The sequence below is a fragment of the Labrus mixtus genome, chromosome 8 (assembly GCF_963584025.1).
Source record: "Labrus mixtus chromosome 8, fLabMix1.1, whole genome shotgun sequence".
NCBI lineage: Eukaryota > Metazoa > Chordata > Actinopteri > Labriformes > Labridae > Labrus > Labrus mixtus.
The window spans coordinates 15971775-15993031 of NC_083619.1; the positions used below are offsets into that span (position 1 = coordinate 15971775).

The 21257-nt window shown below is 37.6% G+C and overlaps 1 protein-coding gene across 3 annotated transcripts in view; it reads right to left on the bottom strand.

Moving 5' to 3' along the window:
• Window positions 1-1326, bottom strand: part of tnr (tenascin R (restrictin, janusin)) — a 166090-nt gene extending 164764 nt beyond the window's left edge. The window contains exon 1 of one of the 3 annotated variants that reach the window (XM_061044662.1): window positions 806-1326. The gene's annotated coding sequence lies outside the window, so the exon portion shown is untranslated. The remainder of the gene's footprint in view (window positions 1-805) is intronic. The other 2 variants (XM_061044663.1, XM_061044664.1) reach the window with 2 other exon arrangements.
• Between the last annotated feature and the right edge of the window lie 19931 nt (window positions 1327-21257).

The window sequence follows — 21257 nt, forward strand, 5'->3', positions numbered from 1 at the left end:
CAATAACAATTGCAGCAGTCCTTGGAAGCACTGTGATTGCACATACATGCTTACATATCTTACATATACAAAATAGACAGGAAACTCTGAAAACTATCACAACTATGTTTCCTCATAGCATAACACATTTCAAAGGACCACACAGTATCCCCATACTTAAGTCTGAAATTCAAGATACTTAGCAAAAAATAACTTTACTACTTTTAATTTAATAACTATAACTGTTATATTAGTTTAATTATTCCAAGCTATTCTTTTCATTTACATGTTAAAGTCAGCGGCATCCACACGAGAGGAGGAAAACATTTTAAGTGACGAATAAGTTGTCAATGTAAGTACCAATGGCTTTAGTTAAAAATCCTCGCTATTACAGTTGTGATGAATTACCCTGCACTGGCATCAACCACTTCACTTAGTTTTCTCAAAGCAAGCTTTTATAATGACTCTATTAATTTAACCATGTGGCAGCAATCCATTCAAGTTTCACCTGTTACAACAACAGCAACACACACATATGCACAACTAAAAAAAAGCACACAAACGGAAACACAAACCAGCGGGTCGTTAAGCAGCTATTGTTATGTTCCACTCTGCTCAGCATGATAGTGGCTTGATTGATACTAAGGTTCCCCGCGTAAATCACCTGGCAAGGACTATAAATACACACTACTTTGAAAATGAAACACAAACTACAACATGAAATTAATAAACAATAGTGCATGAGTAAAGATTAACGACTGACACACACGTACACACTCTAGTCAAAGCTGCAGGGCATCCATCCAAGGAGCAGAAGTTGACTCACCTGCTCTGAGTGACCAGATGAAAGCATTCAAATTGGCCCCGGGTGATCTTCTTCCAGTCTCGCTCTCCTCACTCCCTCTATCCCTCTGTCCCTGGCTACTCTCTCTTTAGCTCTCTCTCTCTCTCTCTCTCTCTCTCTCTCTCTCTCTGTGGCAGTACACGGATGTCCTATGGGCCGCTCACCCTTCCTGTGTGGCTTGGCCTAAGCGCATCGAGCTCTCGGCCAAATGGTACGTGGTCCTGCTGTTTCCACAGACTCAGATGTGCTCTCTCCTCTCCTCCGCTCACTCTGCCTTACACGGCTGCAGAGGGAAATATGAGGACGGGCAACGTGGCTGAGTGCTGCTCCACTCTCTCGCTCTCTCTCTCTCTCTCTCTCTCTCTCTCTCTCTCTCTCTAGTGAAATGAGATGCTCTCTCACTCTCTCTCTCTCTCTCCTCAGGTTGTCAGCTGGTACGATGCTGACTCCTACTCTCTCTTCACTCTGTCAGTCACTCTTGCTGTACTGAACTGCCTGCTATCTCGCCATCTCTTTTTCGCAGTTTCTCCACTGACTCCCCTTTCTCTCTCTCTCATTATTGATCTATGTATCCATGTCTTTGCTAGTGCAGCCTCTAGTGGCTGCCTTGTCTTCATGCTGCTCATATACAGTCAGTATCAAATTTTACTCATGAAGCTGTGCTGTGAATCCTGTGTTCAGGTATTTGAGTAGGCATCAGAAAACCTGAGAAAAAGATGCAAAATAAATTTAAATTGAGCAATACAGAAGACAGAGGCTGCATCCTATGACTGATGAATTGATCAATTCCTCCATGTATGATCTGTTATTTTATGACAAGATGATACAACTGTGAATGGTTTCTTCATTAAGTCAAATAATTTCAAAACACTAATCTACTTTATCCAATGGCTTTGTGTAACACATTTAAAGTGTATATTGTATAATGTACTTTTTAATTAATTTATAACACTTGTACAGTACATGCAAAAAAAATAATAATGCAAAGTTAAGGAAAATAGCTCCAACCTCCCATAAAAGAACTTGAATCAGGAGAGAAAATAACACTTTTAATTGATGGTAGGGAAGTCATATGAACTTAGCAGAAGAACTGAGAAATAACTTATTTAAATAGCAGTAATCTTTTACCGTCAAGAGTCTAATTGACATGTCTCTGATCTCACCGCCCACATGAAACACATTTTTTTAATTGTTTTACGCTTTTGAGATTTTGGGTTCATTAACTAATTAAATACTAGACAGTACTAGACAACTGCTCACCTGTTAGAGCTCATGATAGTAAAACACTGAATTAATGAATTTCCAGTTATAGACTAACTTTTGCTTTCACATAATTAAACTTGAGTACGTTTTAAGGTAGCATTTTAAGATAGCAACATTTTAGTGTGCAAAGTTTGCAAAAGTATCGTCTTAGCAGTTTCATTCAGAAACACCTAATGCGAAATGAAATGCACGGAGGATATCCGACATGATATAAAGGACTAACAGTAACACTGAAATTAACCTAACACAACGACGTAGCCAAACCAATTTCATCAATTTCTACCAGCCATAATACTAAGCGGGAAACAATGTGAAGAAACTCACTGGATATGTGAACACCAACAAAATCTTTTTCCTCAACACAACACATTCCTTAATGGGCGAGACAGTCATTCAAGTCTTAATATCTTATTTACAGTCTTATATCTTACCACAAATTCTAAAATCCAAGGAGGTGACAGTGTCATGACGCTCAGTGCTGCCGCCAGTGGCTGGAAGCTGAATTGCACCTTATCTCGCCTACTAGCTTTTCCACTTGACAGGTTTACATTACAGTAATATGTGACGGAATTTAAGATTATCGGGTCATCACATGGGGCGACATTTTTGGACTGAAGAAATAATAGGCCGGTCTTATTGTCAGCTAGCATCTTCTCCACTAAAACATCAGAGGAAGAATCAATCAGCAACTCCTCTATTGCTGATTCAAAATTAGACTGCAAAATAAATATTATTCCATGTTAAACAAGGCACATGTGCTGCGTTGCATCAGAGAAGAAACATTTTTGTAGGTGCATTTTTTCTGAAGAAGAAATAACCACACACAAGACAGCAAAGGTGTAGATTGTTTTAATGTCACCATTTTTTTTTTGTTGCAGTGTTTTTCAGGATATGATAAAAAAAAGGGCCCCAGAGGAATGATGATGATGATTTATGCAGTTACACACGTGTGTGTACATGAATACAACTAAACTTATTCTCACAATAATCAAAATAACACAAAAGGCAATGCATACTCACACCTTGGGAGATGAAAAAAATAACCTCAGGCTTTACTAAAGAATAATAATTGTGAGTGTTTGTGGGAAAGAATAATGTGTGCAGAATGTTATAACGCTGGCCTAGATACAGATCCATAGGGTACCATTAGCCAGGTATAGATGAAGAACCTGATGTTAGCTGTCAGAGCTGATGAACAGACGTCAGAGATCATAGCAGGGATCATCATGCTGAGCTAATTAGAAATACTCAGCAAGAATATCCCCCAGGAAAAGACAAACACAGTTATGAAGTCACACCTTCAGACACAAAGAGGTGTGAGAAGAGACGAGAGTGTTTCCACCTGTTACACGCACATGTATATTTTAAACTGTTAAAACTTTATTGTTTGAATTCAGGAGGGGAAACTTTAAAATATGTTGGGGTTTTTTTAAATCCTTGCGAATTTCAGAAAATCTATGCCTTTCGAGGAGTAAACCAGCTGCCATGTTAGAAAGTCTAAATTTCCCTCCTAAACCAATTAATTTGTTGTTCTAAAAAAAAAGCTCTGTTTAATCAATATTCCTTAATTTTTTTTTTTTTTTCTGTGATTTTTTATTATGTAACTATTAACAAAGCGTGGTCATTATGGTAAACACTGTATGTATCTATTCAAATACCTCTACAATTAATCCTTCCATGTGGGCATATCTAAAATGAACTGCAACACCAACGGAGACAAACGCGATGTTTAACATGTATGATGAGCAACAATTTATTTCAGAAAACCTTCAATTTACTGTATAAGGTCCCACTGATAGACATGTTAACACAGTTTATTGGGGGTGTTTTTCCTACTGAGGGCTACATATTTACAGAATCATCTTGTAAAATTCCTGTGCAGAATCCACTTGATTTATTCAGTTATTCCACAAACATTTGGTCTAACATAAAGATATCGAACCTGAATGCACAATCCAAGTAATCTTTCTTAGCATTGAAAGTGGTGTTCCCACCTTCAAAAGATTTTCAGAATAGCATGTGAAAATAAGGTTGAAAGAGTCAACTCTGTGAATTGACTTACTCCAAGCTGTTCTCCAAACACACTCACATTATAATGTGATGAAAACACACACGTACAGAGTTTGTCTTCACAACAGACTAGCTTCTTCTTTTTTTAAAAAGAATGGTTGCATTCATTTTTTGTATGATTAAACCCCCTTGACTAGTCGCCAGTCAATCACAAGGCTGACACAAAGCCTATCCAGACTACCCATCCAGACCATGCAGACAGGCAAACGGGAAGACCCCAGCTGGCCCGCAGGTTTCGAAACTATGAACCATCTTACTGTGAGGCTAACAGCTACCCAACCTACCCCTTTTGCTGTCTAAACCTGTATTCAAAACAGAATGAACCTGCTGCAACCCCCAGATTGATGTCAGCTCATCAAATGGCTGATATCAGCTCTCATCAGGAGCTCAGACATAAGGTAGTCTGGTCTACCTCCTGATTAGGTAATTATCCTCATTAGATATGGGAAACGAACTATATTTAATCAAATATATCAGAGTCAGAACGCCTGATTCATATGTCTACTGGCAATCTTAAAAGAAAACATCAAAGTTAAAGGTGGAGTAGTAGCAGGCCCCTCCTCCTGGGCTCACTGCAGGACGTAGGACTATGTACGTTTACAGCTTGTACCTACACTGCAAGCTACCGCACCCTTGCACAAACTGACCACCGGTGTTTGGCGCCTTCATGTCCAACAGAAAGCAGGCCAACTCCACGTCCACAGGTTAAAGCCAGCCATTGATTCACCCTCCTTTTGGAACAAGGTTCATCCGCGTGGCATTTGGCCTCACTATGATAAGATTTTCTCTTGTTTGCCACTACGTCCATGTCAAGCATATCGTGCGGTTTGAATCGTGTCCAATCGCTGAATTGTATCCACTCCTAAACTTGCATGCGCGCTGTCATTGGTTGGGGGAAACACACCAAACATGAAAATACAGGCAGAGGACAGGGTCTCTGCGGACAAAGTCACCACCACACATGGATGGAGGCCCATAAGTGATGATTGCGCAGCATTACTTTTGTATAAGTCTATATTTCATTATTTGGAAAAGTTACTGACTCTACTTCAAAGTTATTTTCACTGACACAAGTTTAGTTACAAGCCTAAAGCCACTTGACTTCCTTCATTTGTAGGTCCCTTCTAATATTTTTGATTTCGTATTATTTTAGTATTATACTTTAGTATGATCGTACTCATCGTAGCATATACCGCTATCTGTCTTTTCAACCCTTTCGATGCAAAAGAGGATTTAGGAACTCTTACCCTCTTAATATGAGCAGTTTGCCCACGTTGAAGCATGTTGAGGGAAGTTGTTATTATGGTCTGGAATCATCTGAATTTTGTGCCCTTTTATAATACCAATATAAATATCCAAATGCAATTTAAAATATTTCTTTTGGCAAAATAATTAGCTCATATACATCAAGATTAACCCAAACTGAAATATTTGATCTGAGGGTAAGAGTTTCTGCAGTGCTATAAAATAAATTGACAGTGTAATATATTGTATTTGCTTCCCAGGATGTAAATGACGGCCATGATTTCTAAACAGCAACTGCTTTGTTTATTATTTTAAACAGCCATTTCCATGCAAAACGCAATAAAAACAAGCTGCGCTGTGCAAAACTCAGCAACACTCTGCTGCTTTAGTGAGATTTCATTTTATTTACCTCCTGTGAGGAAATGTTCATGGAGGAATAAATGCAATGCCAATAACATTTTCCATATTGTACGGCCATTTATAACTTCATTGTCATTTATGGGCAATAGAAAGTCGAGTATTTTTATGAAAATTTAACGGTGAGAAATGATTTCAATCCCATAACCTCAGCCTGTCTGCTGTGGCCTGAGCTGCTTCCAATATTCTTTTTCCCACTACGATGTCAAACAAGACTAAAAAGGTCTTATTTTTTGTTTTTGCTGCTGTGCATCTTTCTGAGCAAAGCCCAAGGCTACGCTGTCTTTATTTACTTCTGAATGAGTGTGAATGAATGTGATGCAGATCTAAATAAGGATCCCTTTTATGAACAATTTGGTTATCCGTTTCTCTATAAGCCCTGCTTTGCTCTGTTGTGTAAAAGTGGCTATGTAGTAAAAAAAAAAAAAAAAAAAAACAGGAAGCGGGCTATTTTGTGGATGAATAATAACATGAAGCTGTTGGGAAAGTTAATTTTGTTTTCTATAGAGTCACAATAGTATTCAAGCAGTAATCCTATTTTGAATAAAGACCTTGTTTATCCTATAGCACAGGGCATCAACAAAAGAGACATTATTCTTACTGTCTCTCTGAGTTTAAAGACTTCATGTTTATGTGGGTTTCTTCCAAAAGAACTGGGCTGCTGAGTGGTGATAAAACCTCACACACATTAATCAATAAGGCTCTCCTTGTGTTTCACATGAATAACTGAATGTGCCAATAAAGCAAATAACGTTCTTCAGGTGTTCACAGTAAAAGTAAAATAGGAGGTTGCCGATGTGTGTACAAAGCCAGCGGTTAGAAAGTTTGACTGGTAGAAAGTAAACCACTCTATAGGTTGGAAAGTTTCGTTTGATTGGACCTGTATAAAACTTAAGAACAAGGACACACACAAAAGACATTACAGTAAGATATGAGGTTTTAACTGAGTGGGAATGTCTGCATGCTAACATGCAAATGCTACCATTGAGTTAATTACAATGGTAACATGGTATGTTATGTTATGTTATGTTATGTTATGTTATGTTATGTTATGTTATATTATGTTATGTTATGTTATGTTATGTTATGTTATATTATGGTATGGTATGGTGTGGTGTGTTGTGTTGTGTTGTGTTGTGTTGTGTTGTGTTGTGTTGTGTTGTGTTGTGTTGTGTTGTGTTGTGTTGTGTTGTGTTGTGTTGTGTTGTGTTGTGTTGTGTTATGTTATGTTATGTTATATTATGGTATGGTATGGTATGGTATGTTATGTTGTGTTGTGTTGTGTTGTGTTGTGTTGTGTTGTGTTGTGTTATGTTATGTTATGTTATATTATGGTATGGTATGGTATGTTAAGGTAAGTTAAGGTATGGTATGGTACGTTGCGTTGCGTTGCGTTGCGTTGCGTTGCGGTGCGTTGCGTTGCGGTGCGTTGCGTTACGGTACGGTACAGTACGTTACGGTACTTTACATTACGTTACGTTACGGTATGTTATGTTATGTTATGTTATGTTATGTTATGTCATGTCACGTCACGTCACGTCACGTCACGTCAAGTTATGGTATGGTATGTTATGTTATGTTATGTTATGTTATGTTAAGTTATGGTATGTTATGTTATGTTATGTTATGTTATGTTATGTTATGTTATGTTATGTTATGTTATGTTATGTTATGTTAAGTTATGGTATGTTATGTTATGTTAAGTTATGGTATGTTATGTTATGTTATGTTATGTTATGTTATGTTATGTTATGTTATGTTAAGTTATGGTATGGTATGTTATGTTATGTTATGGTATGGTATGTTATGGTATGGTATGGTATGGTATGGTATGTTATGTTATGTTATGGTATGTTATGTTATGTTATGTTATGGTATGGTATGTTATGTTATGGTATGGTATGGTATGGTATGGTATGTTATGTTATGTTATGGTATGGTATGGTATGTTATGTTATGGTATGGTATGGTATGGTATGGTATGTTATGGTATGGTATGGTATGGTATGTTATGGTATGGTATGGTATGGTATGGTATGGTATGGTATGTTATGGTATGGTATGGTATGGTATGGTATGGTATGTTATGTTATGTTAAGTTAAGTTAAGGTATGTTATGGTATGGTATGTTACGTTACGTTACGTTACGTTACGTTACGGTACGGTACGGTACGGTACGGTACGTTACGTTACGTTATGTTACGTTACGTTACGTTACGTTACGTTACGTACGGTACGGTACGGTACGGTACGGTACGTTACGTTACGTTACGTTACGTTACGTTCTGTACGGTACGGTACGTTACGTTACGTTAAGGTATGGTATGTTATGTTATGGTATGGTATGGTATGGTATGTTATGTTATGTTATGTTATGTTAAGTTATGTTATGTTAAGTTATGGTATGTCATGTCATGTCATGTCACGTCACATCACGTCACGTCACGTCACGTCACGTTACGTTACGTTAAATTATGTTATGTTATGTTATGTTATGGTATGGTATGGTATGGTATGTATTTTAGAAAAGGGAAATGAGTTTGAACATTGTGACAAGTTCCATTGCCAAAAAGCAAGACATCAAGTCACTAAATTAAAGAGGAAGCATTCATTTCTTCACTTAATTAAACATGAAAACATTCTTTCTTTTTTCTAATTAAAGATCCACTGAGCAGGCCAACACAAGTAATCTCAGGTGTCTGCACACCTCATTTCACTTCTTTTTAGCAACACGCCTGCACCAGAAACGGGGTCTGTCACTGACTATTAGTCAGAGTAAAACAAAGGAGGGAACAAGGCACTTTGATGTTCTGGCTGTATATTTTTAGTCAAGAAAACAAACACAAAGGGAGCTAAAACAGAGTTTAAGATGGGCAGAAATGGAACACAATCCTGAAGGTTCAAACTTTTAACACATTTTGTTTTATCTGTGCTATTTATGTCTGTCTACTTAACATTTCTGTAATGATGTAAACAAAACAAAAACAATGTTTTCCCCCAGTTTTATGGCGGCCTCTCTCGTCCCCGCCTGCCATGGTGAGATTCTGCTGCAGGGCAGAAGTAACTGTATGAGCAAACACTTTGATAGGATGAGCACAAATTATATCACAAGGCAGACTGTGGTCAGATTTTCTGACAGGAGGCCACAGTAAACACAACTTAAGGATCAATATAAGACCTTGAGTCTGAATCAGATTCTGATCATTCTGGTGAAGAGGACCAGGATCAAATTAGGAGCGTGTACAAGGATGTTACAAAGTGCTAAGTTGAGTCAACTCCATAAAATCATGATATTTAGCCCTTAATTCTGTATGTGTGGAAGGTAATAAAAAATAGACCAATCCACTTGTCTATAATGTTTTTCTCTGTTGGAGGGCATTACAGTGATTTCTTTGTTAGATGACAGCCAAGAAACAAGGCACCGCTTGTACATAAGCCCATCTGTTATTGTCATGTTTATTTCAGCATCAGTTGTACTCCTCACCTCAGTTCTTCTCTTTTGTCTTATATGAGCTTGTACATTTTGATTTAATAGTTTATTGTTAATTTTAAGCAAAGATAAGCAGAGTGAAATTCCTTATGTGTAAACACACCTCTCCAATAAAGTTGATTTTAATGATTTGCCCTTGACTCAATAGTTTACCTGTATTTTAGGTTTGTTACTTTGTTATTTTATTACAGATGTTTCATAATTGTCCACAAACGCATCAATTAATGTTTAAATGTAAATGGCCATGGTACCCCATGCACAGCCGTTCGCAGGTGTGCATGCTTGCAGGAACATACTATGAAAAAAAAATCAAAACTGAAATTAACTTCACTATGTTTTATTGTGAGCGGACAACGCGTTTCACCTGTAGCTTTCTCAGGTTCGCGCAGCATAATGTTTAAATGTCTTTTCAACTGATTACAACTGCATTGTAAAGTGTTTAAACATATATTACATTTTATCAGCTATATCTTAATTGGTATCAACTGGTTCTAAATGTTACACATTGAGGTTGAAGTGCTACAAAGAGAGGTGAAGAACATACTCGCGTTAAGCAGGCATTTTGGTGTGATCAGAAGCAGAGGAAACACTGTCGACAGAGCTGATCATGATACATTAAGATTTAAATGTAATGACACTAATCATGTAAATGTAATTTATATTACACACAGGCTTGATGATGCAGCTAATTTGCATTTGAAATGAATGCAATTATTGCATCCTCAGGAACAGAAATGCTAACACATCTCGTCTCTGCACACACACATTTTAATGTGCCTTCACATTTTTGATTTAAGAAATCTGTACAAAAATAAGCAAATGTAAGGATCCTATTGCTGATAGAATAAAGTCAAATAATGTGTGATTGACATACTAAAAGGCAGGACAGAAGACAAACAGATGTAAGTTGGAGAAGAATCTCTGCTCATTTATTGCATTAGGTATTTTCTGGGTGAAGAAAGCCAACAGCAGGTTTATAATTGACCAAAATAAAAACATTATCGGTATCTTGTTTTCTCTTATCCATACTTGTATTACCTTCAAATATCTGCATCTGAAACATACTTTTCCTCTTTGCCAGATGAGTAAGATCTGGCAGCGCTGTGCCTGTGAAGTAGTCTTAGCTCAAAAATGACTCTTTATCAGCTCTAGAGAGTTGCGTTAATTTCAAATCCACAGATCTATTTTTAACTAAGAACGGGATTGTTCTGTTTATTGCAATAACAAGGCAGTAAGAGAGTTTAGTCATTTTTGGTGGCTATGAGTAGAGGAACACTCTGACTCCTCCGTGTGGGCAGGTAAAAGACAGGTCAAGTCAGATTAGAGCCCATAAAGAACACGTTTGTGATGTACCAATCAGCACACAGCCTAATGAGTCTTCTAGCCATAGCTCTGTTTAAGCACTAAAGGTTACCTGGCTTCAAAATGTTGCTGTTTTTAGCTTGTCTGGCTCTTTCATTCTGGTGCGTTAATTAAATTCACTTGTGTTCACTCATGTGACATTTACACTCTGAAATAGATATAAAAGACAGGTGACTGAGACAATGTAATCAAGGTCTATTCATCTGTGAGTACATTTCTGTTTGAACTGATTTTAATTGAAGAAAAGCTTTTTAAATTTGAAGTGTTTCAACAATCGTGTGTATGTGTGTCCTGCTATTCTTTACCTCTTCTATTCATAGATAAAGGATAGGGTTAGGCCTTTGTTTTTGTTTTTGTTTACGCTGTTATTGGAGGGACAGAACAGTGGATAGAGTTGGAAGCATGGATGAGAGAGTGGGGAACGACATGCCGAGGGTGGGAGTGAAAAATGACAGGATGGATTGCTCTACAGAACCACTAGGCCAACAGGTACACGGCTTTCTTGTGAGATGAGCTCAGGTTTAAAACTTGAATGGGATTATTTTAGTTTTTAGAGATTTTTCTTTATTTCTGTTCGTAGAAAATAAACAGATCCCAGTCATTGTTAATGGTCAGGGTCACCTGGTGAGATTTTTTCTTTTTCCAGAATGATACATTTCAACTCATTATTGATTTTTTTTTAAGGACTAAAAGGTTGAGAGTAGCATTATCAGAAGCATTTCATTAAAGATGGGTCCTTGAAATGCATGTGCGAAGAAAAGTGTGTTTGTTATGGGGGAAAAAAATATTATTAGCAACATTAAAATCCTGGGAGAAACACCTCATCTTTGTGTGGGTGTGTGCTTGTGTTCACAATGCATTTTCCTTATGTAAAACAGTTTGCATTCACAGGGGCTAAAAATGCACAGTTTTTCTTTTATACACCAGGGAGAATAATTCAAATCACAAGCTGACTCATGAATCCAGTGAGTTAACTTATTTGATTTATTGAATATTAAAGCTCCTGTGCAGAATTTATAACAGTTAAAAATGATCAGAAATAAACTCTGATGCCTCTATATGACGGATAAAAAGCAAAGTTGACCATCTGCAACAACCCTGATTATTTCATATAGTTATTTTACTATGTATGCATGTAACCATGGCCTGTGTCAGAGGAGGGATAAGCTGTGCTGCTGAGACAGCGATTGTTCATGTTTTTCAAAGCAAAGTTTTATGGTGAGCGCTAAATTTGACAGCAGGCTTCAAAAACTGTCACTACTTACACATGCACAGGACAAGGATCAGCACAGAAACAAGACATGCTGCCTTATCCACAAGGGTTGCAGAGTTCAACACAATTGAAATGTTCTTGCAGTTGCCTTGAAGTATAGAAATAATGAGATGAAAAGAAAAAAACACAGTACAGTATGGTCCAACATTTCTTATACTGACTGCACAGGGATCAACATTCAGAAACACTCACAACTCAATTAAGGACATAATAAAGGTGCGTCAAGTTACATGGTATGATAGAGGGGGAATCAAAATAGTGTCTTATGTGAAAGTAAAGTTCTAATTCATCATTACATTCAAAAATCTGCATCACAGTTTCATAGATATTATATTAGGTTGGAGGGGAAAAGGAAGAAATCTGACCTCTTTAAAGGGTCTCAATGTTTCCAGTTTTCAAATAACATCAAATTGTTCTTATGTTAATGACTCTCACTTCATGGATTTGGTTATCTTGACATTAATTATATGAATGTCTTCTTCTCTTACTAAATCAGGATCATCTTTTTCAAGAACGTCTCCAGAGCTTTTAATCCATATTGTTTCCTTTGTATGGTTTTATTATGACGAGCTTCGCTGTGCTTACAATGCTGTTCTCTTTTATATTAATTGTTGTTATTCATTCTCTAAAGCTCTTTGGACCTGTCCTTTGAAAAGTGCTGCTTTAATAGATAAGATAATAAGCTCAATTGTAGGGAAGTCTTTGAGCAGAGTGAAAGAATTGGGATCAGACTACGCTCAGCCTTTTCTTGGAGTGAAGGACAGGCCACCGGTTTGCGGCTCCTCTGAGCCGACAGCGACTGTCACTGACTGTCAGACCGCACGGCCCACTCCTGAATGTTTTATCTGCTTGCTTGTGGCTCAGTGTGTTATATCCGCAGGTGTGTCATTTCTTTTTGTGCCCTGCGGATTTAATCCCCCTCTTGCTCAGTGATTGATTCTCTCTCTTTTCCTGGCCATCAAAGGATAACCTCAAGTTTTACGAGGGTTGCAATCAAAATCCAGTTATATTACCTATTAAAATGCTGATTGTAAATCTCAAATTATAACTACGTAATACGCTTTTAATCCTTTTCTTCTTAAGTGAGAAGATGTTTTGCCTCGGCTCAAAATTATTTCAAACAATTGTTACGTTAAGTACACTTACTGTCATAAAAGAGGAACTAAGTGCACAACTTTAGATTTGAGAAAAAAAAACACCTTTGCTGAAGTTTGTAACATTGACTATGCTCTGAAATGATCATTTTGATCTGCTATAATTAGGACACATGCCGACTAATCATCCCAATTGAAGTGAAAACTGTAAGTCAGTGGGTTAGCCTGGATTTATGTGTGTGTAACTGTGTGTGTTTACTGTGTGTGTACCCGCCTGCACAGGTTTCTATGCAAATTGAATTGCTCAGACTGTGTCCAATTAAAGTGCTCCCTATCTGCGCCCCTGCTGTGTTTCCTCTGAAGTCCACAATGTTGACAGCAGCAGCAGTAGCAGCAGCAGAGGAAGAGTTTCTCTCACACAACGACTTTCACAGTTGTTGACTTTTCTGGAAGATGCTTTTAAAGTTTCCTCTTTTTTTTGCCGACTCTGCAACTTCATTCTTCACAGTCATAGATGTACACAAGTAACAGCAGATATGCCTAAAGAATCACCTTTTTTCTTTTAAACCCCCAAAACACAAATAGATACACACTCACATGACACTTTCTCAGGTTTTATTTGGAAGAGTAAGGAGAAGAAAGAGATCGACACAAATAGAGAAAGAGGAAAGCGAAGACAAATGAGTGTGGATGTGAGGAAGGAGGTTGAAATTACAGAGAAGCCCTCACTCAGTCTGAGGCCTCACAGGATTCTGTTTCAACTATCAGGTGTATGAGTAGCAGTGAACTGTGCTGAGAATAACTGATGAGCAGGCGGCACAGAGGGAAAAGATGAAAAAGTCGACCTTTGACACTGAGGCTGAAAATCACACCGCCAATAACTTGAGATCTGAAGTGTTACTCACATGTTGTTATAGCTGGACATCGCAGCTGTGCTCATCCTAAAGGAGAAGAATTGAACACTTGATGGTAAAATGCTGGAAATGCAAATGGTATTTTGCGACTGGTCATGTTGATTCTATGTTTAAAATAACCTTTAAATCCGCTTCATCTACTACTGTATATTGTTCCAGTCCCCCCTTTATAGCTGATAAGATTTATGAGCTCACCCTATTGTGGAAACTGAAAATAGGACGACTGTGATTCCTCCTGTTTCTCAGGAGCCTATAACACAGATTCAAACAAATTCACGCCATTAAAAAAAGAGAAGCATGTGATTAAATAAATATGAATAAATAAATATGTAATCTAAAACACTGGTTCAGTTTACTCAGAGGATCGGCTCTTAACGGACACCACAGAGTCAACACACAGTCATGAATGTCATGTAGTCTACATGAAGAAGGGGCCCTGCAGCTTCATTTCACCAGGACTATTCCACAGTATATTCATGTTCATATAACATCTGTTCAAAATATGATACATTTATATCTGTGCTTATATAATCCTTTAACATCCAGGCTGCTTTACTCTATTTTATATCCCGACCACCAACACAGCTTTTAATGTATCCCTTAATCATTTTTTTTAGCATTTGCTAACCTGTCTGTTTTCTGATCAAATTAACTAATTCAATGCTAAATGCTCAACATAAGAACAATTGAAGGTTGAGTACAGAATGAGGAGGATTAAATGGTAAATGGACTTGAGCATTATATAGCATTTTTTAGTCATCTGAATACTCAAAGCACTGTTATACAGCATGCCACACCTTCACACACAGTCATACACTGATGACAGTGGTTGCTATGTAGTGAGACCATCCAAGGACACATCGGCCATGTAGCTGCAGGAGCTGGGGATCAAACAATTACTCCACCAACTGAGCCACAGTTAACAAATATACAACTTAATAGAAGGAAAGAAACTAGGGAAGAAGGGGAAACAAGGGCATGGAAAAGGGAAGAACAACTGCAAGAAAATAAGGCAGCAGGAAAGGAGTATAGAGTACATAAGAGAAAAATCACAGGAGAAATAGAAGATGAGTGAAAACATCTAGCAGAAGATATGGTTATAGGCAAACATGTCTCCTGGAATTTACATTTTGTATAATAGTATGCAAAGCGGAGATGACATTTAAAGAAGAAAAATACAGTAAGAGATAACTTGAAGATGTCAGATTCAGTAAAGGAGAGTTTGTGAGCAGACGTATAAATGAAATAAAGAAGAAATAAACAAAAATAACATGAAATGAAATCTACAGGCTAGAATGTAAGAGAATACTTACAGGGAAATCATGTCATTATTGTCAATGTGTCAGCCGTCACACATTACTTCCTCTTTTATTAGCAGTGATTTGATGGGTCCAGTATGTAGGACAAGAAGGGCAGATGGTCACGTCCACAGTGTCTGTATTTGTGTACTGTTTTATGTTTGAGAAACAGGAGGAAATATCAGAAAACATATTTGAGAGGAAGGCTTCAGAGCAACATGAATGCCTTTCTGAGCAGCTTAGTGATGTGCCAGAGGAGAGAGCTCACAGAAAATAATTGGATTTCATTTTTGTCTGCAGGAAATAGAGACCCCAATACAGATGCATGTGGTCTCCTTAGAGTTCCTGCTACAGGTATCATAAAGGCTGAGAATTTTCTTCAGTCCCTTCAAGATTTCATGTAGTACAACATGCCAGGGCAGGGAAAGAGAAAACAAGGAAATCCTTTAGTGCTTCATGAAAAAGAGAAAAATCCCTTTACCTCCATGCACAATACAACAGAAATAATGCCCTAGATATATTTGTGTGATGATTGTATTTCAGCAACAGATTGAAGGACACTTAAATCTGGACTCTCCACTGTTTCAAGTTTATTTGTTAATGTTTCCTTGTAGTAAAATCCACAAGTCCTGAGTTTTACTGGCTAATTCACTCATCACAATAAGCTTTTATTGCTCAACAACACCTGTTGTTTACTCTGAGAGCAGCCTGTGTGGTGATGAGTAGGATTAGTATGTATTGTGAATCTCTGTATTATCTGGAGAGCCATTGTCAAGCTTGTTATTATGACAAAATATTCAGGACTACAATACCTGCATCGAAAAAAAAAGGATGTTTTTCCTTTCAAATCATTCTTATCGAGTGGTCGTTTATTGTACCCAAAGCACCTCTTACACATTGATTTATTCTGTTGTTTAGGTATAAACTGGTCTTGCAACCTAAGTGGAATAAAGCTGCGGAAGTGTGTAGTTGTAATACAAACCAGAAAAGGAAACATTTGTTTCCACAACTTTGCAGGAATGTTCACTAGGAACTATAGGTACTTCATGTGCAGTGGTAAAAACAGGAACTATTGTTCACCCTGCCATATGTTCCTGCTCTGGGGCATACTAATTGAAAGAGCAGGGACGATAGGTGGGATTTGCAGCATTTGCCTTTTCTGATTGATCACAGTGCAGTTGTAATGTTAACCAGATATTGAGTATTAATGCTACATGTATATAATCGTATTCACAGCAGGATCAATGAAGGCACGTAAATAAACATAATGGTGAGCAGAAAAGAGAATAACGCAACTTCAGAACGTGCATGATGATCTCACTGGTCACATGATTAAATGGCATCATCCCCTTCCACTTACTCACAGTGAATTTCCAGAATATAACCTGTTGCGCTCTCACACATTGTCTCACCCAGACTTGATGCACGAATGTTACTCTGGGCTGGCAGGACAACGTCTGGGTTAAGTTGGGTTGAAAAATGTGTCTGCATTCACACGTAATAGTAACTTTATATATATATATAGTACCTTCAAAAAACATAGGAGTGCTTTAACATACAAGCCAAGGCATAAAAAGGTCAGGCCTTTAGTGGATTTGTGACTCCAGCATTAATGTCCAATATAGTCTTGTGTTATTCTTAATAAACCATTGTTTATCTTAAGGCAGTTGATCATCACTCAAATGTTGGAAGTAATTTCCCATGATTGTAACTTGTTATACCCCATCATTAAGCTGCTCTATGGGGCGAACCACAATACACAAATTGACACAACAAAAACACATTACAATCATTAAATCCATGAGATTTATTATAAGATACACAAATGACTAAATTAATAAACAAAGACCAATCGAGGGATGAATCAACAAAATTCCACAACACGTAAATCCATGTCTCAGAGGCAGCAAGTCAGCAGTCTGCACTCCAAAAGCCCCTCTCTTTCAGATGTCTTTACTCTTATTATATCCTCAACTAAGACTAGGAGCTCCAAATTAATAAATCAGTCAATCCGCCTGAAGACAACAGAAGGGGAGGAAGGACAACAGTACAGAAAGAACACACAGCAGTAGGAATTAATGGAATAAATGTGTCACAATAAGAGCATAGTCTAAATTATTTTATAAGCACTGAAATTGATTTCAGAGAGCGTCTTGGGGTCAGAAGTCTGTGTTTTAATATCTCGGCCACAGCATATAATATGGCATATGAATCTAAATGTACAACAAACATTAATGGCGGAGTGTATTTATCCTGCTCCCCTTTCTTTGAAGAGACTATTTTCCAGTGCTCAGCAGAAGAAAAATATCTAGTTAGAGTTATGGACATAAAGTGGCCATCTAGGGACGCACATTTTTACAGTCTATTAATCTATGAATAATTAAAGTCTCTCAGTAACCCCCGGAGGAGATTACAGCACTTTGTCTTTCAATACAGTAACTCATTTAGTGTTGTACGGCACACTGCAGACTCTATTGTCAGGAGGCCCCAAGCACAAAAAATGAACACCTGCACCACATTTCACACAGAGCAGAACAAAATAGGTCAAAAAAGAGAAGGCTGCACACTCCTGATTTTTATGTTGTTTAATTGGAAGCGGCAAAAATAATGCAAAGTCAAACTCCTCTCACTTGTTATTTTTATTCCAAAGTGACAGGAAATCACTTTCCTTTCAGTTCTTTGAGATTGTACAGCACCTTTATAAGAAAAAGTGTTGCAAATAATTTGTCATTGTTCTGTCACAACTGTAATTCTGAGGGATGGATGATTCAAAGATTTTGTAACAAGTTTTCCAAGCAGCGAGGAGATGTCCAAACAGCAGCTGTTGCTGCTACTTTGCTTTGCTTTGAGATTTCAAATGCTCGCTCGCTGCACCACTGACAGTAAACAAGTGCGTCTGTGAGCAGATGATAAAACCAAATAGTTTCCTAGCTCATCAAAGCATGGGAGAAGTGAAATGGATTCAGAGGCTAGTGTATCGTGTCTCACAAATGAAAACAGGCTGTATTTTCTCCACAGGAACGGTGTTGAGTTCTCTGGTGTGTTCTTCACCATTCAAATCATTCAACATCTTTTGGTATTAAATAGCAGCAGGTTGTTAACCTTATTTCAATAATTAAGTTTATATAATGAACACTCTCCTATAATGTAAAAATAGTGTGTGTGTGTGTGTGTGTGTGTGTGTGTGTGTGTGTGTGTGTGTGTGTGTGTGTGTGTGTGTGTGTGTGTTTGTGTGACTCTGATTAAGACTATACACACTCACCAACAAGCACATGCATGTATATAAGAATAAGGAAAGACAGACATATAGAAGCTCAAAGTTTTAAGAGACAGACAAAAAAATTCAGTCAGGAAACTTAAAGAACTCAGGACGTGTGAATCTTGGACATTACCTAGTCATTCATTCAGGGTCGTCAATGTTATGAGCAAAATATTTATAATATGTATTCCAAAACTCAAACTGAGACCGTTTCCTGTTAGGCATAGCAACAGCATTTCTGATCAGCAGGAGGCAGGTTTATTGCTTTGTTGAATAACACCAAATTAAATGGACTGAAATGTAAATCAGGCGGTAGACACATACCTGTGGTCATTCTGATAAAATGAAAAAAAGGAAATTGTTTTCCCTTGAGAAAGTATTTCAGCACAAACACGAATGGACAGTGAAACATAGAACCGACACAGCAGTTCACATCATGACAAAGTCTTTCCAAACAGTCTCTGCTACAGACAGTGTCACAGTCACGGCAGTAAACTTCAAGTAGGCTAACAGATATTTTGACTGAATTACTCTTCACCAAAACTTAAATTAATCATGGCTAGGGATTTTTAACTCACCAAGTGTCCCTGCTCAGTCAACTGCGGTTTAGTGTAGTTTGTGTATTGTATCACACGATGCCTTTCTCTTTTGATTCTGGGGGCTCCCAGTCCTGCGTATTCTCTTTAGCCCTTTGTTCCGCCAGGATAACCAGAGTTGTTCCGTTCCTCTCCACCTGCTCCCTCTGGTTTTTTTAAAGTCCTGTAACCAAGGTGCTGTCCTGATTGATAAGAAACTTTGTCTTTAAAATCACCTCTCTTCACCTCACAGTGATCTTTCGTGCATCATGATCTGTTCAATCCCTCTCTAGTGTAAAGAATATGAATCGCTCGCTTTAAATAATTGGCAAAATAAGGAATATAGTTGCGTTTCTCAAAACAATAAACTACTGTTTTTCATTCTAAGCATTATAAAAAGGAAAATTTGGAAGAGCTTTCATCTTTATCCTAATTTGGACTGAAATGAACAGCTTGAGGATGGATAGATATTTAAGCATTGCAGAGCAACATGTAAGCTGTATTTTGAGTTTGAACACTATAAGGATAGTGATGAAAGGGTTTAATGATGGATGTCTGTTGTGTAAGGAAACAACAGACATCTTTCATCACTGCAAAATGACAACGCCACACACAGTGTGAACATAATGGAGAAATCAAGATTCTGTTCAAAGCAGAGCTGAGAAAACTTAAAATGATTTGCATTCCCGCTAAAGTGCTGACAGAGGCTTCATCTCCTGAGAATGCACTAATTTGTCTGCATCTGTAATTAGCACAAAAACACACAGGGATGCACAAAACGTGATAGAGAACCTGGTTGTAGTGCTTGTTACAGAAAACTGATAAATAAGCAGGAGTCAAAGTGAGTACGTGGGCCGTATTTCAATGTACCAGAACCCAGCTATAGTGAGCTAGTAGCAGAACTTTATGTGAACTCTTTGAATCGTTGAATATTAATTGTTTCGAAAATTCCTCCTTATTTCAAAAATATAATATTGACAAAAGTAATCAAAAGAAAATAAGCTGAAGGTACTCCAGACAACCAGAGAAGATTTCAGCCAATATTGTTTAGTTTAGTTTTGAGTCAGTGGACCTGTAACTGAAGCCACTCTGATCCCAGCGGTGGTGTGTTGCCTCTTAATGTTGAAGTGAGCAGCAGGGATATCAGCCGCCGCTGTGTTTCGCCGGAGGGCTTTTTCCACTCAGCAGTGACTGACCATGTCGATTTGTTTGGCCTCATGTACCCCTCTCAAAACAAAAAAATATAAAGGACAAACTCTCTCTGCTGGACAAGCTCAGACAGTTTGATCAACCAACACATTTTTCAAATCCCAACAAGAGACAGTGAAGGGTCTTGAATGTAAAAAAAAAAAAAAAAGAAGCTTTGTCTTGCTGCTGACTTGGTGATGATGTTTTAACAAGAAGGGGGACACTTTAGATTGGAACAGTAGAGAGAACACAAAAGAGTAGATCTACAATTGTTGTATTTCCTCATGTGCTTTCACCTGTCTGGAAGACAGCTCATATGTTTGTATGGTAAATGGTAAACAGCTGGCCTGGCTCTGCCCAAAAGTAACAATCTGCTCTGAGCACTTTCTTGAATCAATACAAAAAACAAAATTTGAAAATGGACTGCAGTGTACTAGACTATATCTTGATATTTGATTCTTTGCTGGTTTCTACGTATTTCTCTCTCACCAAAATATTAAGATTGTATTTAACTTATAAACACATGGGTGCTAAAATGACGTTGGAATTGACATTTTTGTCACTTTATAAGGGAAATGTAAAAAAAATATACAAAAAAAAATAATAATAATTTGAAACTGACATAGGCCAATAACAACAATAAACACTTCATATTAGACATTTTATTTCACGCATTTAATTCTTTCAAATTAAAGAACATATCATAACTTAAAGAAATACTGACGCTTACTTACCAGCGACCAATCTAGCTACAAGTGAGAAAAGTTTTAATATTTTCTATGCTGTAATTTACAGTTTCTCCTGACAGAAATCCCCATTGAACTCACATAAAGACAGCGTAAAGTTTGAAACGTATCCCCATGCTACGAGAGGACGGAAGATGAATTTGATCATTGTGATAGCTTCTCTGTAAAACAGCTGCTGCCTAAAGTCTCTGTCACTGTGAGAACACCAAAGAAGGCGAGAGGAGGCAGCAATCGTGATAT